This window comes from Ambystoma mexicanum, chromosome 4q (assembly GCF_040938575.1).
Source record: "Ambystoma mexicanum isolate Mex_15411 chromosome 4q, UKY_AmexF1_1, whole genome shotgun sequence".
Classification (NCBI taxonomy): Eukaryota; Metazoa; Chordata; class Amphibia; order Caudata; family Ambystomatidae; genus Ambystoma; species Ambystoma mexicanum.
In genome coordinates, this window is record NC_090928.1 from 543836575 (window position 1) to 543856721 (window position 20147).

The window sequence follows — 20147 nt, forward strand, 5'->3', positions numbered from 1 at the left end:
CTGCCCCCACAAAGATGTAATCCAGACAAGAGTAAGAGCAATGCACACCTGAAAAGTAAGAGTAGCCTTGCTCCTGTCTGTGCAACTCTCGCCACAATTCCACCAAATCCAGGTCCCCAACTTCTCTCTGCATTAATGCTGCTTCCTGCTGCTTTAGTGGACCCAACTTCTCTGTACTATCCAAATCCAGATTCAAAAGACAATTAAAATCGTCCCCTCTATGTTGAACAGTCATTCCCTATACCCTCCACCAGACTTAACACTGAGGGGAAGTAGTCTTTATCATCCACATGAGGCGCAAAGGAGTTGACCACAAATATGTGCCTCCCTTCATGCGTACCCAGGAGCACCACCGGCCTCCCCACATCATCGGTCAAGACCTTATCCACCTGAATAGGAACCCCTGACGCCACCCATATCAGGACCCCTTTAGCATATGATGAATCGGACATGACCACTACTGTCCCCCCACTGTCATCTGAGGGAGTCCAAATCTTTCCGCACCATACGTGCTTCCTGAAGCATGGCTAGTTGAACCCTGTGCCATCTCAAGAATCCTCCAACCCGCTGACATTTAAGCCTTTTGCCCAACACCCGGACATTCCAAGTCCCAACCACCAAGCTATCCCCCCCATACCGGATCTGTCCTAAAAACACCACGCAGTCCGCTCCCATTCTGTACCAGAGCTCTCACCATAGCCTGCACTGTCGACTCGATCACTAACCCTGGCACCTGAATAAACACACCCAAACTGTCTGCACAGCAACCCCCCCCAAACCCCTGATTTCCCCATTCCTCTTCTCACATCTGTCAACAACTCCCCCTGCTCCACCCACCTCCCCTCCATCTGCCCCAACTCTCCCCAAACCAGGCCGCAGCCAACTCCCCCCACAATCCCTCACATACACCTTTCCTACACCCAAAACTAAACCCCCCTGATCTCCTCAATACACTAGATCCACCAGACAATCTCTCCATGCCACTCCTCCCTCCATAAACTACAGTAGATTTGGGGATGCTTCCCTCCTTTCCCCTCCTTGCCCCGTCCCACCCGTTACTATGATCATCCTTTGCTCCCACCACCACCAATCCCACCACCCCGGTTGCAGCCCCTGTGTGGCCCACTGCAAATTGACCTCACTCCCACCTCATCCCCAACCAAGGACAGTCCCCTCTCGCCGTGGGCCGGGGCGCTGTGTCGTCGAGACCAACAAGTTCCACACGCCCTACATCATCGCAAAAAAACAGGACTTGCCATTTGCAATGACCTTTAACTTGGCTCGGAAAAACATCATGTACTTGATATTTAATTCTCTAAGGCACCATTGCACTGCTTCATAGGTTCTCCACGGCCGTTGCACCTCCAGCATGAAGTCCGGAAAGATGCGCAACTTCATATTGCCCACCTCATAATAGCCAACCTTTCGGGCTTCCTGCAGGATAGCGTCTCTGTCCCGGAAATTCAAGATCCTGGCCACTATCACGCTTGGTTGCCTCCCAGGAGGTGGGGCTCTGCCCGGCACCATATGTGCCCTTTCGACTGTAAAGAATTTCAAAAGCCCCTTCACATGCAAAGTCTCTAGGATAAGATGTTCGACAAAGAGCTCCACACTGTGTCCTTCCTCTCTTTCGGGAACCCCCACCAGATTAATATTACAGTGCCTGGAGCGGCCCTCTGCGTCCTCTGCTCTTGACTCCAGCGCCCTAGTTGCTCCCACCAGGCCAGCCACTTGCTTCTTGAGGTGCTGCAGATCATCCTCCACTGTGCTCAACCTCTGTTCCATTTTCGTGACCCTTTCACACAACCTCCACAGGTCTGCTCTTACCAAGGACACATCCACCTCCACCTCTTTTATACCACCCTCTAGGGAGGCTTTAGTGGCCTGAATAGCCTCCATCAAGGGTCAGTGTACTTCTCCATCCTCTATTGTACTTTCACCATGGTTTGCCGATGCTGACCACTTTGATTGCCAGGTTAGTGCCCAAGTCACTGCACCCTCCTGAGGCGTGGCACGAATGAACCCACCTCTCCTGCCCGGGTTCCTGATACAAGGGCACCACCCGCAACTGACCTCCCGTCCACAACAACACTTCTTGCAGCCCCTAGTGAGGCTTTCCCTACTAGTCCCCAACTGGGCGCTCAAAGTAAGCAGGGTCTATGTTGGATGTTTCTAGCCCTCGTTCAGGGAACTGTTTCCAATATGCTACCTAGTCTTTTCCTTCACCTCTAAGGGCCAGCCAGTCTGTGTTAGCTCCTTTCCTGCTGCACTGTTCTTCCTGCAGGTGTAATAGAGGATCGCAACTCTGGGTCCCCTGCCAGCCCCCAACAAGCAACCCACCTCAGTGCGTCTCTTGTGGCAGCTGCTTTCCGCCTGAAATGTAGCCTGCGGTACCCACAGTCCTTCCACTTCACCGGCACTGTCTCCCAGCTCTGGTGCAGTTTCACTGCTCTTCCTTGCAGTCAGCGGTCTCCGCAGCTTGTCGACGCGTATCTGGCGAGGAACTCCCGGATACTCCCCAGAGCCTTCTCATTGAGACTCGAGCGGCGGGTACCCTGCTGTTTGTTTCTCCCACTGGAAGAGTGCTGATGCTCCTATGCACCTCTGAGGGTCCGAGCACACTCTCCGGTCGCACGCCTGGCAGGCGCTTTCTCCATCTGCACCTTGACCATGGCCCAGATCGGCCGTCGCCACCACACAGCCTTCCAATCCTCTTGCCTCCACCTCTATCCATCAGCAATGAAGCCCGAAAGTCGTCACAGCAATCTTCCAGCAGTGCCAGTGGCCATCTTAAGCTCCCAGCTATTGCTGCAGAATGTGGATCCCGGCCCCTGTCACCAGGGCGCCCGTAGTGTATTCTTTTTCATGTGCACCCATCCAAATGTGCCCCTGGGGATCCTAATGTTGGGGCTCACCCCAGTACTGCAAGTATTAACAGAATAAGCAGAATTTCAGCAGGATATCCATTGGTGGCCCGGGAGTTGCAGAGAGCTAAGTGCTCATTCTCCAGCTGTTGGCCACACGCCACTGGGGATGAGATAGTTGATCAGGCAGACATGGCCTCACAAAGTCAAGATTCTTTTAAATTGTCTTATTTTTCAGTAGCCAGTAAGAGGGATTCTGCTCAGGTGTTCGGGAGCCAGTGAATCGAGAGGCTGGCCAGTTTCAAGTCAGACACTTTGCCCAAGTCTTGCATAATGCTGCATAGCTAACCCACATCGATCCTGGAGGTGACCCTCTACTTGCAGAAGTCCACATAGTCATCATGTGTCAACTGCAGGAGATGGAGGCAAGCTAGTGTGTGCATGGAGATCTTGCAAGGGTGCAGATGGTGGTCATAAAGGATGTTTCCCATAAATGTGGGTAATGCCATGAGCAATAGACCTGCAGCTATAAAAAAGTTGAAAATGAAGGGTGGGAGCCAGAACCAGGGCCTTTGTATGCAAATCAATCAGCTGGATGGCAGCAATGGCCTTTGGGTGGCCACAGAGGAGACCAGTTGGGTATTTACCACCATATCGTGGGCATTGCACCTGCAGAATGTCACTACCCAGATTGTCAGGGTTGTGGCATGGTACTGTGGAAGAAATGACAAATCCAAGAACTCTGTGACAAAGCAAGCCACCACAAACACATAACCACAGCGAGTCACCAACCACTGTGGGATGTCCCACATCAATCTATCCAGCCAACAATCATCTAACACTGCAGCTTACCCACCATGATCAAAACCAACAGGATCTATCAACAACAGAGAGCCTCTCAACCAGGCAGCCTACTACCAAAACAGCTTAACGCAGAACCAGATACGCAGTACAACACCGTACCACAAGAGTCACTAAAACCCTTCAATCACAACATGCCCCTATACAAGAAGGACAAGGACACAAGAATAAAAAACAGAACTAGAAAGGCGAATGAAACCACACCTTCATCGAACAACAGCAAATACCCACCAGAATTCACAAACAACCTCAAAATCACCATAAACCGACTGTAACCAAACTAAAGATATGGAAAAAGACAAGAACAAAGATATTATTCATCTTCTACTACCTACAATTCTACTATGCCAGAAAACAAACAACCCTCAACAAAGGACCTAAGGAATACCAGAGTGGACCCCACCAAACAATCGAGCCACCCACTAAAACACACAGAATGCAACAACATTGAAAACAGCTTTGTAAAGACATCTACAAGAATCAGATCTAAGATATAATCCCTAACCTTTCACAGCCCTTGCATGGCCACAGATTGGAAAAAGGACCACACAGACAACCGAACAGAGTTCTACAACGAATCAGAACAGAGAAACCCATTGTGCAATGAATGGAACTCCTCAATGAAGGGACAGATGATTCAACTGTGCACCCATCAAAAAACAGGCTACCCAAGAGAGAGACAAAGATTTGACAGTCAACGCCCCAACGAAACATGAGAAATGACACTTAACAAAGAACAAGCCAACTTGCACACTCTACACTACAGTCCCCTCAATGTATGCTCTATGGCAAAGCACAAAACAGAAATATACGACCTCTTAAGCGAAGATGGCACAGATTCACTCTTCCACACAGAAACGTGGCTATCTGACAGCTACAAAGTAATTGCTCACAAAACCATACCTGACAACTCCAAACTAATACACTCTAACAGAGAAAACGGAAGGGGAGGAAGAATCACCATAGTGCACAAAAATCACATCTGCCCAACACTCCTCCCCTCGAACGACAAAGTAGACTGTGATTCGCTCCTAGTCAAATTCAAGATCAATGGCCAATCCAACTTACTGTTCCTTCTGATCTACAGACCGCCCACCTCCAAACGCAACTTCACCACAAATCTCACTGCTACCATAGCCAACCTCTCTACAAACAATGACAATAACATAATTGTTGTGGGGGACTTCAACATTTGGTTCAAATGAGAAAATGAAACCACAACAAACTCCCTCAGCGCCCTACTGGAAACCCTTCACTTCAAACAAATAGTAAACGCTCAGACCCTTAGACGTGGACACAGTTTAGATGCAATCTTCTGCAAAGATGGACTCTCGACTGCCGCTCCACCAGTATCAATCATGTGGAGCAAACATCACATGATCCCATTCACCATCAAAATCCTGAGCCGCATGATGCCCACAAACATAAAATTCCCAACAACAAGGAAAATAAACTGGAAATCTTGACAGATATATTGGAATCTACAAAACCCGACACCGGCAGCTAAATAGAAGTACACCAGACTCAGTGGAAAAGAATCTTTACACCTGGAACAGAGATGCGCTAAATCAATTAGCAAACCTACAAGACTACCAACCCACTCCAAAGAAAATCACAGAGAGATGGTTCACAGAAGAACGGAGGGAACTAAAAAATAAAAGTAAACTGGAAAAACGTTGGAGAAAACACTATAACCAATCGTACAAAGTCAACTTCCAGTGACAAATTCGAATATTCAAGTCAGAAGTCCTAAAAGCCAAAAAAATATACTGCACCGCATGAATCCAATCAGCAACAAACCCACAAAAATAAATGTTCAAAATCGTCAAGGAAATAAAAAATAATCTTCTTGAGACAACTGCATTGTACCACTGCAAACTGTATGTGACAATATCACGATCCATCCAAGAGCACAAATAGAAGCAATACAACGCACCATTGATGCAGGCTGCAGTGCCACAAACACCCTCCCAGAAATCAGCACTCCATCTACCACCACCACACTCAATCGATTCAAACCTATAAGCGAGGAATGTTTTGACACACTAATAAAAGACACCAACTTAGACACTGCCAGTGACCCATGCCCATCGGGTATCTACAAAAAAATCATTTGAATCAGCGTACATCAAACCCCTCCTAAAAGATGCGACAGAAAATACAGAAGACTAACTACAGACCTATATCAAATCTACCATACATGGTGCAAATCCTTGAGAACCACGTCTATAAAGAACTACTCAATCATGTAGAAAGCAATGGAATACTCGACCAATCCCAAGTTGGCTTCAGTCCCATGAGAGGAACTGAATCAGCACTACTCCTCTCCGTATGGGATGACCTAAATATAAACGAAGACAACAGCACCCAATCGGTCCTCATACTACTGGACATATGAGCCGCCTTTGACACAACCAGACATACAACACTAACAAAGAGACAGAGGAATGTGGCATTAAAAGCAGTGTACTGTAATGGCTGATATCTTCCCTCACCGACCAAACCGAAAGGACAGACCAACCTCAATTTTCATCAAACACTGAAAATATCACCTGCGGCTTATCTTCAACATCTACATGACCCCCTAGTGAAACTCATTCAAACCCATGGACTGACAGCCTACAGCCACGCAGACGACACCCAACTCATCTTCAAGATAACATCCGACCGAGACCCTGACAACACCCTCAACAAATGCCTCACCAAAATAAACACCTGGATGTCAAAGAACAACCTCAAGCTAAATCCAACCAAACAATGATCTCCCCACCAGAAAACAATGCAACACAGGTATATCTGACCTGGCTACCGAGAATGAGAACCCAACCGTAGACATCGACACTGATAAAATATCTGGGAATCCTCATGGACAAAGGCCTCTCTTTGGAACCACAAGTCAACGCAATAGCAGCAAAACATGTCTACCTCCTGTGATTAATAGGAGGGATCCTCCCTTACCTCAATTTCCCACACAAAACCCTTGCTCATGGCCCTGGTATTATCGAGAATAGACTGCACAAATAATCACCTCACAAAATAACTACAACACATCCAAAATACTTCAGTAAATAGAACAGACCACATCACGCCGGCACTGAGAAGTCTACACTGGCTACCAGTATGGAAGCGCATTAACCTCAAAGCCCTATGCATTGCACATACATTACTACACAGGCAAGGAGCCAAATTCCTCCAAGCAAAAATCACCATGTTACCAACCAGGAAGAGACTTAAGATTGAGCAACGGCCTCCAAATAGAAACAAGACACTATGAGAAAAGGACATTTGGAGGAACTGCCTTCTCCTATCTGCTAGCCAAACTATTGAACTTGATACCAAAGGAAACAAGAATGACAGAAGACCACCTAACATTCAGGAAACAACTAAAAACCTGGCTATTCAACTCACAGAGATAAACATAGGTGCGCTCCTCCACCAACGACAGACCTGCACCAATGCAAACATGGGACAATACAGAATGTAGAGCCAACAATAAAACTACTCAACACACAGAGATCACCATAAGGCAACCAACCACCCCCTTCTCTTTTCCACATCCCCAAAAACTCTCACATATTTACACGCCCAGAGGGCTAGGTAAACAACCCACCAAAAACATACAAACCACACACCTATCTTAAATCGTACTACAAATCCAATACCGGCAAACAACAAACAACCCAGACACTGGACGTCAGGTTTCCGGACACAACAAACTCAGTGCACATAACAAATCACACCTAGTTAGCTCACATGCACAGATGCCAGTCTATCCTGGTTCGTTCTGCACGCACCAACAGATGAGCACAACCTCTATCCTATCCCTCGCTCCCTCACTAAATAACTCTATCCACTTTTCTTAAAGAGACACTTGAGCGCCTGGAGACCATGCAAATGGCAGTGGTGCTCGAAATAAATCAACATAACATAACTTAATGTAACCTCCCTCCACCGCCATGTCCTTCTGTATGTCGCCACTTAACAAATTTTCTGGGAGCACAGCTGAAGATGTTCTGTAATTATAGTTGGGCTCCACCCTCCTACTCTAAGTGGGCATGTAAAACATCTACATAGGAAATGACAAGTGGAATATGTTATGGGTATCAAAGCAAACAAACTTTACTCTGCGATTTAGGTTTTGCAACAGGAACAGAGTCAGTTTATTTTCATTACAATGCAAGGGAACAATTTGCCAGAATAACCAGTCTATCAATAATTACTCCCCCGAACAAGTAAATTGGTTAACCTTTTTTAATTCATTTGAAGTGGACTAATTAGCAGAGAACAGTTAATTTCACCAGACATGTTTTTGTTGTCACAACCATGCACATTTTTCTGTCCGTGGAAAAAACATCCTGCAGTGCCGTTGCGAGGAACGCTTTGCTCTGAGTAGGAAGGGATTATCCCGGGACACACTTGAATGCATATTTCAATATGGACATGATCAATTTACCCAAATCATTTTGTTTTGAGAAAGGCTCTTGAGTGGCCGAAACACGTGTTAACAACCAGTGGGCACATCATTTATAAAATGTATGTTTTGCTTGATCTGCTTACAAATATAAACCACTTGAAATCATAATTGGATCTTGTGTGTTGCACAGTCAATGTGTGGGAAATACCTTTTTCTTAAGTAAGCAAGGAGGCAGGGGTACTGGTTCCTCCAACGATCACCACACTGACGCGACACTGCCCAATGGATTACTAATAGGGTCACCAACAGAAGAAGTTGTACCCCGAACCAACCCCAAAAAACACAATTCACCGTGGAAAAAACATGTTCGCTCACACAATCTGGCTGTATTTGGTCATGTGTCATAAATCACACTATACTGCGTCTGTTTGCAATGCCTAGTTCCTTTGGTGCCCTGACGCTTGTAGTCACAATGCCTTGTGGACCTTTCTGAGTCTAAGTACCAATAAACATGGCTTCCATTGTACCCTATTAGAAATGCCTGTTCATATGACATTCTGCTTCCACAATTCCCCCTTTTCTGCTTTGAGTGCAATCATCAATCACAATTAAAATTTCAAATGTATTCTTCATTGTTTACAGTTATTCAACTAACCGGGTCAAAACACAAAATGTATATTTTTGTGATCCTGTCTCCAATTGGAAACCGTTACATACATTAACCTTTGTACTTCCTCTTCAACACTTTGGCAATGCTCTTTATTATCACGGCATCTTCTCATTTCTACATATTCAGGTTGTTATGAATATCACAGTACTGTGTCTTTGGCAGCATTTGGGAAAATGACACAACACACAAATGAAAAATGAACTTATTAACAAAATCACCCATCGAGTGATGATGCTGTCCAACAGCTTTAGCTGCAAAACACAGGATATCACTTGGTGTGCATATGGTGGTCGTTCTTTATACTGTATGGAAGCCACATTTCTCAGAGTCATATGTAGACTGAAGCACATGTGCTGTTTAACTAGGCCTGACATTGCATCTGAAAAATATGAAGTATTTGATTTAACAAACATTTTATTGAATGTGCACAATAATGCATATTCGTTTATAAACCCCAACATTTGAACTCCATGCCCATTATGTGAATCTTCTTCGGGGGCTAGGTACTTGGGTGATTTTATTGCCTGGGGCCTTTAGTTGGAGTCTCTGACAGAAATAATTTTTTCCCAACTGTAACTCTCAAAACATATATTTTTTTAATTAATATTGTTATCTGACTTTTCACAAAATAACAATGCAGCATATAAAAGAATTAAAAGAAGAAAAACATTTCACCTTTCTCTTAAAATTACAGGAATATATCACAAACAGAAAAGTAGTACATTATGCAATTCTTTGAAAGCTTTTACAAAGTTTTCCAAATTTCCATTTTCATCCCACCAATCCCCGGGTATGGTCTTCATATAGTTTCAAGATTTTAAGTAATTAATAGTTCCAATGATAGAAAGGTTTCTTGCCCCGGGGATAGGTGATGCCAAAAGTCCCTGCAGTCAAGCCAGCTCGATTGCTCCACAAATCTTGATAATATTTAGGTTCTTCGAGCTCTATTTCCAGCACACTCTATCAAGATGTGGTACAGAGTTTGGTTAACCGATGAGAAGCGCTTGTGAGCTGTGCAATCTCTCTGTCTAATCTGCTGGCTGCTAGCCAAAATCCTGCCATAGGGCAACAGATTTAGCAGTAGTCTTAGTATCGCTTCTCTACAGCGTTTATCAGGAAATTGCACAATGTTAAGGATTCCAATCGGGCGTCACACACTGGACCAGGACACTTGGTTCTATCGTGGGATGTGGCGCTCAATAGGAATGCTTTTTCTTTAATTTAATTGAATTCAAATTGAACCGGTACCCGCCCGTCTCACACACCCTTTTACAAATACCCTGGGTTACAATGGCCCATGAACCAGGCCAGTTGCTGAAGACACAATATTAATTTATTTTTAGAATTCACAAAATCACACAAATATTAATAGTGGCCAGCAATCACCAATGGGGTGATAATGACAAAGGGAATGGAAGCAATGCACTTGGTTAACCTTCTAGTAGAACATAACCAAAGCACAATTGAATAGGAGCACTTTTTGAATTAGGATAGATAGCACCCAAGTTAAGGTTTCCCCCTGCAATGTTCCCTCAACCCACCAATAATCGAACTCTTAGTGGATAGAAAGAAGCAGCAGTTATTCAGGGATTTTAAACCATTTGCAAAGGCCTAAAATGACACTTGGTTTTTGACAAATAATTAATTATGTGTTTTTAAATAATGATATGCATATGATTTATCACAGTATTAGGGATGTTATATCACTAACAATCATCAGTCAAGGTATCGCAAAAGCATACAGTTCACAAAGCAGGTTAAACTTCAAAAACAGTGCAGCCGAATTCACACATGAAAAAGTTGCATTTACACTTTTTTCAGCTTTAAATGTAAAACTTTTTTTTCAAAAAACGGGTGAAAAACACTGAATTGGAATGCAGGTTTTGGGCAGGGTGATAGATGCACTGCACAGGGACAATACAGAAGTGAAAGGAGGGCTCTAGCTGGTGAATTGAGAGATATTTGGAAGGTAGAATGAGGTTCGGTTTTAGGAAAACAGAGCAGTTAAAAATGAGAAAATCGGTTTTGAAAGAAAGATACATTTTACTTAAACTAAATTATTTAGACTATATTGTTAAAGAGGGACACAGGAAGATCCAAGGTTGATTCGCAACGTCAATCTTGTCACCCCAGCGTTCAACTTTAAGTGGAAATTAGTTTGATTACTCAAAATATGACTAAGGGCTTATGATCTACACAGACAGAATTAATAGAGAGATGGCGCTTGAACTTAGAAAGTCAAGGACAGGGTGCACAGATAATTCTAACAGTTTTAAAAAGTTACCAGGTTATGGGTAGGATTGCTTAGAGAGTGGAATAAAGACAAAGGGTCAAGATGGGGAGAGTATGTATTTCTCTGTGACGGGGATATACTCATCTTCCCCGCTTGAGCTTTGGGATTTTAGAACAGTCAGTGCTCTGGTCACCAAAGATTCTGGTCACCGGATAGCGGAATGTCCTGGCAAAAGACAGCTGGGCAAAGGTCTGGTCACCGGATAACAAGGACAGCTGGATGGCAGGGTTTCAGCGGGTATGCAGTTAGTGGGCAAAAAGCCAGGCTGGTCTCATGATGCTTCCCAAAAGAATACCACAGCTTTTCCCTTTGGTTAATGGGATTTCTTTAGTGGGATTCTCTTGATTGAGGCCTTGCTGGGGATAGCATCGGCAATGCTTTGGCCTTGCAGTGGAATCAGCTATGTTTTGGCTTTGCAGTGGGATCTGGAATCGGCTATGCTTTGGCTTTGCAGTGGGATCTGGAATCAGGCAGGATGAATGTGGAAGATCAGGAACACAGGCACAGGAAATTCAGGAAAGCATGTGTAGAGTTCCGTCACCCACCCTTTATATAGAGCATGGTGACATCACAGAATTATTGGTGGGCAGATCTGAGCTAGGCCTACCTCCAAGACTCGGATAGGTCAGCCTAAGTGAATCTCCTCCTTGAGGAGGAGTCCAGTTTATAAGGCTGCATTATATGAGGTGAAAAGCCTTCTCACAGTCCTTTTTGCTAAATATCCATCATAACATAATTTACACATTTGTACAGTTGTGGCACTTTAACAAATCACATGGGCAGATTACATATTTTAAGTAGAGCATGGCAGTCCAATCCTCCCGGGTTGTAGGACCTTGTTTCGCCCTTCTACCAGTTTTTCACACTTTTCAGTGAGAATTATATTACTTAAAATTCTATAACTTTACACATGAGTATAGATTATTATTAGGCATATCCGTATTACATTTTACAGTGGCATCCTGTACACTTTCCTCAGAATATCCACTTCTTTGCCATTTCTGTTCCCAACATGGCAGTGAAGTCCACAACGTCTTAAATTAAAGCCCATAAAATCACATTTAAATGTATTAATAGACTTTAGAAGCAAATGGGCTGGCCTTTGTCCTTCACTGGGCCATTTTTTTCTCTTCAGCTATTACCAACTGCCATCTCCCCCCAGCTTGATTGAAGGTTTATTGCCCCTTATGCACTTCGCACATCCGTGTCCCAGAAATCCTATTGTAAGAGACTGGAGCACAGAACAAAGTGTGTAAAGATGGCAATTATCACTTGTGTTCTAGGATCTACTGTGAGGGGCCTCCTGTTGCTAGCATCCTCCAAACAGAAACCTGTTTTAGTCTAATTTTACCCCATGTAGCCACTGCCTTATAATTCCTTAGCTTGTTTATTTTTGTCCTGAATCTGAAGACAGCCTGCTGAATAAAACCTCCAATACATACATTTCACAGCACAATCCCCTTTCACATTGCTAGGCAAGGATAGGTTTTTATTCAACATTGTACTTTTAAAACAAGCATTTTTTCTTTGGGTTGCAAAAGCCCATTTTGACACATGTGGTGAAAGCTGGCATTTTCCTTTCAAATTCGGTTTTTCCATCTGACTTCCCAATATTGTTTTGCAGCCATAGTTAGTTTCTTGGAGGCAGCAATTTGTTTGAACACATATGCACTGAAATTGACACAGCCCAGAGAGCTGGAGTTTCTTTGAATTATTGGTCTTTGACACTGTAACTCAAAAAGTAATGCGTTTCCTGTGCGGCTGGAAGTGAAGTTTCTTTTATTTCCTTCAGAACTGAACAGCAGCCTGTCATTCAGGCATACTGCTCTTGTCTGTGGGAACCGAATGTGAAGGTGAATGGGCATGGCAGCGTCTCATTAATAAAAGTACTGTGATGAGGAATCAGAGGAAAAGTGCATCAGAGCTGCATTATTTTTAAAGGTAATATTTCCCTTTTTCAATGGGAACTTTGGGCTTGCAGCAAAGCAGCCCTGCTTTTTCACTCCCCTTCTTGTGTACATGTAAGAACACACTGGCAGGCTTTCTCAGTGTGCCCCATTGTTCCATCCTGCCCAATATGTGCTTGGCAAAATAAATGGTGCAGCCATTTTTTTTTAGCTGAAAACGCAGTTTTAGTAAGAGGCAGTGGTGCTCAAAGGGGCCAGCTCAGCCATTTTGCTGTTTCTGCTGAAGTGCAGCTTGGTTATGGAGATGAATTCTGTTGAGTGGGTCAAAGTAGCCGACAAATTACCCCCCTCCTGACTTTTCTGAGACTTTGTCGAGGGAGAGTAGGGCAAAGTGGGTTTCATTGGTAGGGCCAAATGGGGTTCATCAGGTAGGGCAAAATGAGGTTCATCAGGTGGGAGTCCTTGTCCCATCAGGGAGTGGTACGCCACGATCCTCTCGCTGTCTCTCGTTGGCACGTGGAATGACACCCATAGCTTTCCCTGAGGTCTTCCTTTATGGTGTTGAGCGACACCTCCAGATTTTCCTCGATTTCTTCTTTCCAGGTCCACGGGGAGGTCCTCCGTGGTCTTTGAAGGGCGCAATCAGTAGGAATCTATAAGATACAGAACCGGTTACTACATTTTCCCACTGACTGCCCTCCGAGAAGGGTGAAAGCAGTGGAACACACATACATTGCAATAATTACAATATACAGATAACCAGACAAAAGCTCACTCACAAGACACAGATAACTTATGGATTTTGGTTAGAATTCTGGGGAATCCCTTTCATCCTGACAAAGAAGAAAAATACTCCCTGTTAAAGAATTATACCTCTAAACTTACCTGTTCCCTTCTGGTTTTTCATTTTCTGGTTCTTATTCGCCAGATGTCTCCTCTATTTGATTTTCTCTGGGCTCCTCAATTTACTGCAAAGTGTGCCTAGGGTGACAACTTTTTTTACTGATTAATATGGATCCATTTCTCTTCTGTCAGTTCTCCTTTGGGGATGCGGATTCTGTAGGCGAGGTCTGGGATGGTGACCTCTTCTCCATTTCTGAACTACAGTTGCCTACGGTAGCAATGGGGCTGACAGGAAGGCTTTCTTTAGGACTGCCAGGGCCCTGAGATTTACTCTCCAATTGGGACAGGGCTTGGCAATAACTGAGATCCAAATTAATTTTGAGTCAGTTGAGGATATGACTGCCCATGTAAAAGGCGGAAGGAACACCTTGAACGACCCAACAATTATGTTCTATGCTTTTGTCACCTATAGACATTTTTAGCATACAACTGCAGAAGATGTTTGGAACAGGGAATTCCCAGGCCCCATACCCATTGATAAACTGAATTTGCAGCAGGCAGGCTCTGGTCTTTTGGGAGTTTCCTGAATAATACTTCGCTGATTAAGCTTTTTTTTCTATTCAAGTCAACTCGGGCGAGAACAGACACTTTCCTGTCATTTAACTGAATCGGGAAGAAGAGCTGTTCGCCCTTCTTCTGAATGCAAGCTACGCTTTGTGCTGGTTTGTCATCAATTTTGGCTATGGAATTGGGATTTTCAGATTGTGAATCATTATAAAATTTCAAAGTATTTCCTTCCAGTGTGGAATGCCACTTAAAACTGGAAGGAAGGTTGATTTTCAGGAATGAAGAGGAGATCCCATCACCAGTTTGTTGTCCCACAGCAATTACTGTCACTTCAGGTGTTATGTTATTTTGAATACGAAACTTAATTTGATATGATTTTTGTTCAACCATGTGGCATGTGCCGTTTAGACTAACATGGTTGACACTCTGTTTTAATTTTATTGGCCTGTGAGTCTGAGTCCATAGTACCTTATTCACTCAGACTATTTGGGAAGACAGCCTACAAAGGATGTCATTCCCTAATAGATAGGGGGTTCCGTTCGCTCTGGAGCCACTACTATGACCGGGTGCTTCATCTTGTGTCGCCCTATTTTTATTTCCAAATCTGCAGTCCCCTCGACAGGAATTTCATTCCCGTTGAAGTTCTGGAGTTGTCCAGGAAGAGGGGTGAGAGGGATCTGGTATCTCTCGCCCCACTTCCTGAATTTAGCTGCTCAAAGGTCCTTTTAGATAGAAGAGTGGCTTGGGATCCAGTGTCCACCAGTGCTGAAAATGTACATTGCCCTTGCACTTAGAACGGGGCATGCAATCTACCCTCCTTCTCCTCAAGCGGACAAAGGTAATGTGCATTTTGGGCAAGCTGGGTGGTCAATATCTTTATTTTGGACTCCGACACAGGGGTAGTTTGGGCATAATTCTGTGTTGGAGTTTGGGAATCTGAAAGCAAAATTTGACATTCTGATATTTGGGGAGGTTCGGGCTCCCCTTTTTCTGATTCAGGGCTGCTCCCCCCTTCTTGGAGGCAGTCACCAGAATCGGTTTGTGAGGTTTGGGATCCCTTCTTTAATATTTGATTCTCTGGATGCTCATTTTGTTATTCAGGGATGGGTGACTCTGAATCATTCCCCACACTCACCCAGTCTTCATTTAGATCTCTTGGGACCCATTTTTCTTTGGGAGGAATTCCCCCGTCCCTGAAGGAGAAGATTGTTTTCCCAGAATACTCTAAGGATTCTTCCCCTTCAAATTGAAGGACACTAACTTCCTCCCCAAAATGGGCCTTTTTGAGGTCTTTATTTCTCCTTCACACCCTCTGTTCCCTGGGTTGCAGATTTTCAGGGGCAGGAGTTTTTTTTCCAGTTCTTGGGTGTCCAGGATGTACAGGTGAGGAAGGAAGCTTCCTGTAGGGCTTTACACCCACCTTCCCCGTGCCTCCTCCTCTGGAACTGTGAATTTTCTGGGGTCTCTTCCTGTCATTGTTCTGGGGTACCAGACCCTTGGTTTGTGGGGTTCTGAGCCACCATGTTCATCTGAGGGTTCTGTTGAGCACTTAACATGTGACCCAGATCCTGGGTAAGGTACTGGACCTGGCGCTCTAGTTGGGACACCCGTTCCGGCTGGTACGGGGGTCTCTGCTCATACCTCGGTTGTTCACGGGAAGGGTAGCTATCTATTCTCCCGTAGTACACTGGAGATGGTGGATTTTGGTAGTCCTCCCCCCTTGGCCTCCCCTTCCCCGGATTGGGTTGTCTGGGCTCCTGAAACCGGGGAAAGAAAGGAGGGTTGCCCTGCAGGTTGGGGTTTTGAGGGTAATGGGGAAAGAAACTTAACCCTGGATTTGTGGGGTTACAGCCCTCCTGAGGGAAGTTCGGAAGGAAGTTTCCTGGGGGAGTACTTGCCTGGTGGGACCCCCTTGGGTTGTGGGAGTCCATACATACCCCAAGATAGGCCGGTTGCCCTTGTACCTGGGACTTATATACTCAGGAGAATTAAAGGTCCCATTAGTGGGATTACCGCCCTGATTGCCACCTGTTTGTGATTGGCCTGAACGCCTTCTTGGCCTCTGGTTTTGCTGGTTTAGGATTGGTGCATTTTTAGGCTCCCCCATTTCTAGGTCTAAAATGGGGGCAAACTTCACCTCCGCTGCCTTAGCAGCAGCAGGGGTGTTGGCTGGTTTGGGGTTTTTGGCCTGATTTGTATTTTCCGCAGGTTTTTGGACTTCATAAATGCGGGTCGCCTGCTCAATTACCCAGTCCAGAGATCTTTTATCGTGGAAATCCCTCACCAGCTGGGTCATAATATACTTTGGGAGCCCATGAAAGAAAGTAGTTATAAACTCCCTGCTATCCGTGCGCACCCTCCTAGTGGTTTGTGCAAAGGCACGTTTTAACTCCTGCACAAATTCTCGTGGGGCCTGATCTTACCCGCACTTCAAATTGTAGGCTGCTTTGTGGGCCTCTTGTGGGTTTCTGTGGGCGGAAAAGTGTTTAAAGATGGCCGCCCTGTACATCGACCATCTTAAATGGTTCTGGTCCTCCAGTCCAGCAAAAAAGCTGGAGTACTCTGGAGAGAACGTCCACTTAGCATACTCTATGCAGTTCTGGTTGTCTTTAAGGTGGAAAGTGTCCACCATCTGCTCATAGAGTTCCAAATGTGGCCAGACAGAATATTTTGCGTTTTTGAGGTATGAAGTTATGAAACTCCTAATGGCCTTAATCTGCCTAATGGGGTCTTTTGCTATAACTCTGCTTAGTTTATTTGCCTTCTTTGGCCTTGTCACCCGAGTCCACTCGCCCTCAGACTCAGAGGCGCTGCTATTTGAGGTCACCTCATGATCATCTAGGCGCTCCCTGATTTTGTGAGCTTGAGAGGGGCTCGCAGAATGGTGGAGCCTAGTTTCTTCAACCCTGTGGCACACAAGAGAGTAGTCTTCTGACTCCTCCCTGCTTCCAGGGTTGGTAGAGTATCCACCCACTGCCCTGTTTGGGTGGTGGTTTTCAAGATGCTCTTTTGGGGCCTCTTTTCATGTTGTTCCTGTGCAAATCGAACCAACTGGTCCCTTTGGAGGTGGTGATCCTGCAGATCTTCCCTGACTTTCTCCTCATGGTAGATTTCCTGGTCAGAGACATCAGCCTTTATATTTTGGTACCTGTACAGGGACGCCCTGATATCAATTTCTGGGGGGCGCTGACCTGTCAGCTCCATTATGCTAGGCCTATTTAATTCTGATGGCTTCATGGTTTCCGGCTCATCTGAACCGGTAGCCATGAAGTCAGCAGTGCACAAAGGATTAAATGGGTTTGAGTCCCTTAGTACAGAGGTCATCATACTATGATCAGGGTTGCCCTGTCCCTCTCTACCTGTTCGGGGTCCCTCCAGTTTGTATTAGATCTAGGATACTCTTTCTCCAACCTTGCTAGTTTTTCCTTCTCAGCCCCTATCTCTTGGTAATAGACAAAGATCTGAGCCTTTTGCTCTGCTATCAGGGTTTTACTGGCCTCTATGACCCGCTCTTGAGCTACCACTTGTTTGTGAGCCCATCTTTCTCCTCAATGAGGGCCTCATTATATCTCTGTGCTACCTGTATAGTTTGGGAATACTGAGCCAATTTCTGTTGTAGGAGGAGAGTTTCCCTTTTCTGCACATTTAGAGCCTCTATGGCCTGCTCTAACTCGAGTTCCATTTGTCTCCTATGTCCCCTTAATTTGTCATATTCTTCTTTTAGGCCAGTCAGTCCCTGAAGATCTGACTCTCTTCTCTCCAGATTGGTTTTTAAATTACACGTTTCCTGGTGGAGGGCCTCTTTCCCCTGACACAGGGTGGCCCTTTGTTCAGCCAGGTCATCCCTTTGTTGTGGTATGGTGCCCAATTTCTGGCGCTCTTCATCAAATTCTGATTGAGAGTGGAGGTCTCTCATAATTAATTTATAATTTTCCTCTTCCAATATTTTTACCTGATTCTGTAAAGTGGCCATTTGCTCTATGCTGGCATTATTGTATCTCACTTGTTGTTCTAATTTCAGTTGACCCTCTTCCAGGGAGTCAACCTATTCTTGGCACTCCATTCTTAAAGCATTTAATTGGGCCTCTTGGTCTACATTATTCTGCCGTTGGAGAACCAAGTCCTCTTTTAGCTTTTGAATGTTATTTTCAGATTCTGCCTCAGAATCTTGGCTCTTTTGCAACTTCTGTTCGGCTAATTTCAGTTCAGTCTGGATTTGAGCTAAAAGGTTGGATTGATTTTGCGCATGAGTTCTATTTTCCTCATGCTTTGCCCGCATCACTCCCATATGAAGATACATATATGCCACAATTCTGACAATTTTAATCTGCTTCTCTTTAATTTTCGGAGTCATGTATAACTCGCTCAAAGCTTGGTGTAATAGGCCACCATCCTGCCATGTATTCATATCTATGGCGGCGACCTGTTGCGTCATTATTTCTAGCCAGACTTTTTCATCTTGTTCTGGCCATTCCCCCCTGACAAATAGTTTGTGCAGAAGGTGCTCCCTAGCTATGTTGATCTCTACTGTGGCCATTTTGGAAAGTGTTCTTTCTTTCTTTATTAATTTATTTATGCAAGGGTAATCTGTATTCTATTGCTTTATGTCTATTTTTAGGGTTGAGTTAACTTTAATTTCATACACAGGCCTGGCACTTAGGATTTTTGTTTTGGAGAGGCGCTTCTGCAGTGTAACCCAGTATTCCAAGTACACAAAGTATTCCTACCTTAGAGGTTAGTCTGCTGTGTTAGGCTGTCACGGGTGAATAAACAAACTCAATCCCCGACTCGAGCCCCCAATTTGTTAAGGATTCCAATCGGGCGTCACACACCGGACCAGGACACCTGGTCTTATCCTGGGATGTGGCACTCAATAGGAGTGCTTTTTCTTTCATTTCAATGAATTCAAATTGAGCCGGTACCCGACCCGTCTCACACACCCTTTTACAAATATCCCGGTTCACAATGGACCATCAACCAGGCTGGTAGGTGAAGATACAATATTTATTTATTCTTAGAATTCACAAAAATCACACAAATTCTAATATTGGGCAGCAATCACCAATGGGGTGATAATGACAAAGGGAATAGAAGCAATGCACTTGGTTAACCTTCTAGTAGAACATATCCAAAGCACAATTGAATAGGAACACCTTTTGAATTAGGATAGATAGCACTCAAGTTAAGGTTTCCCGCTGCAATGTTCAATCACCTCACCAATAATTGAATTCTAAGTGTATAGAAAGAAGCAGCAGGTAGTCAGGGATAAGAGGCAGCAAACAGAATAAAAATCCCTCACAAAATAAGAGATTTTAAATCCTTTGCAAAGGCCTAAAATGACACTCGGATTTTGACAAATAATTAATTATATGTGTGGTTAAATAATGATATGCATATATTTATCACAGTATTAGGGATGTTATATCGCTAACAAGCATCAGTCAGGGTATCACAAAAGCATACAGTTCACAAAGCAGGTTAAACTTGAAAACACAGTGCAGCCGAATTGACACATTTAAAAGTTGCATTTACACTTTTTGCAGCTGTAAACGCCATTTTTTTAAAAAAACAGGTGAAAAACACTGAATTGGAATCCGGTTTATGGGCAGGGTGATAGATGCACTGCACAGGGACAATACAGAAGTGAAAGGGGGGCTCTACCCAGTGAATTGAGAGAGATTTGGAAAGTAGAATGAGGTTCGTGTTTAGGAAAATAGAGGAATTCCTT